We start from the raw sequence: 4,302 nt of genomic DNA, 5'->3' as shown, positions 1-4,302 counted from the left end.
CTTGGGAAACTGAGGGGGTCCAAGAGGGGTTCATGTGAATCGCCAAGAGCTACACAGCTAGTAATAACTGTGGTGATAATGTAATGACAGTAACGTTTTTGGGTTCTTGGTAACTGGAATAATGGACACAGTCGCCTTTATTTAGTAGTACCAGGTACTGAGCTGTTTGATTTGTCTCTCCGCCCCCTCACTTGTCTTAGGCAGGGTCCCAGGACCCAGTGGATATGTACCCACCCGCATGCAGGAGTAGCCCACAGAATGACTCTCCCAGCTTTGTGGAGGGATTTGCTCTTGCACTGCTCGATGCCCAGTTGGTCAGGGAGAAGCCCAATGGGTCACTTGCCAGTGCTTGTAGACGGTAGAGCTGGGGCCGGGAGCCCATGCTCTGTGCAGAAGAACCAGCTTGGAAGAGGGGTGGATATGGGACCTGAAACATGTCAGGATCCATGCTTCATTGGCTCAGTACGGCTACAAAATACATGGGTCAGCTTTAGGGGAAGGAAATGTGAGTTTAGAATCAGGCAGATCTGGGTTCAGAATCCCAGCTCTGTCACTCACGAGCTGTGGAACCTTAGAAACTCACTTGAGCCCTCTTGGCCTGTGTTTCCTTATATGGTAATGGGAGCGATAATGACTTGGTTATTGACAGTTGACTGTTGGGACAATTAGAAGAAATAACTTGCAGAGTCCAGTCTCGTACCTGACATCCGTAGATGTTCAATAAGTAACAGCCATTGTTACCACCAAACATCTCCCGCCTCGCCAAAGGCGATTCTCTTTCTCTTTCAAATTACCATTTGTGAGGAACTTGGTTAAAAATGTGTGGAATTTTTTAAAATTCACACTTTTACATGTTTTTCTGCTTGTCTTATAATTTCCCCTTACAAAAGCCAAGTTGCTTTGTGCCTAATTATTTATGTTGGCTTAAGTGTTGGATAGGACTATTCAAAATTGCTTAGGGACACCTGGGTGGCTCAGTCGGTGAAGCGTCAGACTCTTGGTTTCAGCTCAGGTCATGATCTCACGGTTTGTGGGTTCGAACCCCACATCGGGCTCTCTGTTGTTAGCACAGATCCTGCTTCAGATCCTCTGTCTCCCTCTCTCTCTGTCCTTCCCCACTCGTGCTCTCTCTCTCTCTCCCTCTCTCAAAAATAAACACACACACACACACACACACACACACACAATTAAAATTGCTTAAATGTTCCTGACCAGAACTTGTAGATCATTATCCTTGAATTATGTGACAAAGACACATGTTTCCTGTGAGCCTGGAAGAAACTCACATTCTCCCAAATGTGCAAAATGGAAAAGCATCCATTTGATATGCCTCCCATTTTTTTCTGGGTTATGACTAAAAACCTGCACATCCAGCAGCGACTGTCAAATTATCATCATTCCATCTTTCTTCTTGTTTTCCTAATGAAGTCATTGTTGAAATGCTACAAACCATGCACTACTCTAAACGTATAGCGTTCTTGTCAAAACAAGTCTTTCTCTATCGCCCTTCTAGTTTTGCCCCAGCCTGGTATGCTGCCTTACCAAATGATGCCCACTGGGATACTTGGCCATCTTGGAATTCTAAGAATAGTCTGACATCAGGTGCATAGAACAGAAATAATTATAACCCTTGGTAGGTGAGTCACCATCATCTCACCAAACATGGTGACATTGATACAATTAATTCATTAAGCAATTAAAAATTAAAACAACATGTCCTATATGCATTGTGTATACTCAATTTTAGAAGACAATGCCAACTTTTTTCCCCAAGTAGTTGTACCAATACATACTTCGACCAGTAATGCATAAAACATCTAGATGGCCCACGTTCCTTCAAATGCTTGGCTCTTCCAAGTTTTTAAAGTTTTACCAATATAGTTGCTATAAAATGTTTCATTTCTTTCTTGTCTGCCCCTCCCCCAGATGAAGAAGTCCCATTACCAAAGTTGGGGTTTAGAGCTTTTCCTGGACACTCGAAAGAGAATGGAATCAAAAAGCAGAATTTTCCCAGCGAAATGAAAACTACAGGTGATATTCTAGACTCTTCTAGGCCAAAGGTTTTAAAAAATGAGGAGGAAGAAAACAATTCAAATGAACGGAACTCACTTAAAGAGTAGGAAAAAACAGTGCACTTCAAAAATTAAAGTGCATATATAGGTTTATCTGTGATGTATAAAGGACCATATTTTCCTGCCTAAAATTCTAGAATAATGGCCACTTGAAGGAGGAAATATGCATTAACCTTTGTTTCTGCTCTTCCAATGAAGAAGACCTACCTATTTACCAAGTGTTGGTTAACGAGTTACCATATTGACACTCTCTTGAATGTGCAGAATACTTGATAGACATAAGTACGAAAAGAGGGAAAATAACGTGTGACAAACTGGTTATTAATTATGGGTTTTAATAGTTTACATTTCCTGTAGAAGACCATCCATTTAGGAAGTTGTGGTCCATTTAGTTCAGCATTCAGAAAAATACATGTTCATTATCCCACAGTTTTGAAAAAGAGTGGTTACTCAGAGTCATTGTTTTGTATGTAATTATGAAGACAACAGCCTTAATCCTAAATTATAAGATCACTTTCAGAATGTTGTAGTAGAGGCAAGAAATTCAGTCAAGGTTTTTACCTTATTAATGGCTGTCAATCTATCTCTATCTTTGGTGACGTGACACTATTCTAATTACGTCTAATCACGTCCCATTAAAATTATGTACTTGCCTAACATTAATTGCAACTATATCATTCAATGCCTTTTGCTTTCATGGAAGACTGAAATTTGAGAGGAGCATGTCTAACAAATAAAAATTCTTTAATATAAAGACATAAACACCAGGGGCGCCTGGGAGGCTCAGTCAGTTAAGCGTCCGACTTCGGCTCAGGTCATGATCTCACAGTTCGTGAGTTTGAACCCCGTTTCTGGCTCTGTGCAGACAGCTCGGAGCCTGGAGCCTGCTTCGGAATCTGTGTCTCCCTGTCTTTCTGCCCCTCCCCCACTCTGTCTGTCTGTCCCTCTCACTGTCTCTCAAAAATAAATAATAAATATTAAAAAAGAATTGAAAAGAAGCACATCTATAAACTTTGCTTTCAGATTGGCACTATGATCCAATGAATAGGTCCTCTACCCATGGCCATTACAGACTTTTCACAAGATAACTATATACTTGACAGAAAAACCAAATGTCTCTCTTTTGTTTGCTGTTACCATATCCTTCTAAAAAAATTAGTGGTGACCACACTGTGACGAGCCCTGAGTAATGCATAGAATTGCTGAATCATTATGTCGTATACCTGAAACTAATGTAGCGCCGTATGTTCATTATACTTCAATTTTCTTTTTTAAATATTTTTGAAAATTTATTTTTGAGAGCGTGCAAGCGAGGGGAGGGGCCGACAGAGGGGGACAGAGGATCGGAAGGGGGCTCTGTGCCGACAGCAGCGAGTCGACTGTGGGGCTTAAACTCACAAACTGCGAGATCATGACCCGAGCTTAAGTCGGACGCTCAACAGACTGAGCCACTCAGTTGCCCCTTCCATTTTTTTTTAGATCAACCAGCAAATGTCATTGGAGTCCCTACCATGTCAGAAGGACTTCTGTGAATGTCTGGAGAGGGTGTAAAAAGACAAATAGACTGCTTAATGAGATGGAAGAGAAGGATGGCAGCTATGGATACAATTCATCCCATCTTATTGAGCTCACTTTCCGATGGCTCTCCCTCTGAAATGCAGGCTTCGTTGATTTCTCCCCTCTTTGTCCCTGTATGATCCTTATTGCTTAGGGCACGCTATTTAGCTCTTTGCAACATTCTGCTTTTGTTTTGGTTTCATGTTAATCTCATCTCACTGGTAAGATCATGAGCAAGCTGGGAGGTCAGAGATCATGGCCAATACAACTCCTGAAATTTTGGGGTCAGCACTATGCCAACTCCTGGAACCCCTGGCATAGTGCTGATCCCATAATAGTTCCCCATAATTACTTTGGCTAATTAATCTAATATTCACTCTTTATTCGAACCTCCAAAGACACAAAGGGAAGGAAAAATGATGAAGTTCAGTGTATCACCATCAGCTACTAGTTCTAGACTGTTCTGTTACTCAAATGTTTACAGCAAATTGTGTCAAAACCTCTGAATAATTTAGAGTAATAAACAGCATGCTTTTCCTGTGACAGGGGTATTTTGATATGTTCATTGTAGTGTTTTGCTTTTTAAAAACGAGCTTACGTCATTTTTCGTTCTAATGCAAACTTAATGCACTACTTATTAATACGAAGAGTCAAACAATACTGATCTTGGCTT

The 4,302-nt window shown here is 41.0% G+C and overlaps 1 non-coding gene across 1 annotated transcript; it reads right to left on the bottom strand.

Annotated features, from left to right (window-relative positions):
* Nucleotides 1-222: 222 nt before the first annotated feature.
* On the bottom strand, nt 223-351 carry LOC115507974. The gene has a single exon (XR_003966884.1). It is a non-coding gene; the product is annotated as a small nucleolar RNA SNORA35 (small nucleolar RNA).
* Between the last annotated feature and the right edge of the window lie 3,951 nt (nt 352-4,302).

This window comes from Lynx canadensis, chromosome X (assembly GCF_007474595.2).
Source record: "Lynx canadensis isolate LIC74 chromosome X, mLynCan4.pri.v2, whole genome shotgun sequence".
NCBI lineage: Eukaryota > Metazoa > Chordata > Mammalia > Carnivora > Felidae > Lynx > Lynx canadensis.
This window is presented reverse-complemented; position numbering and strand designations above follow the sequence as displayed.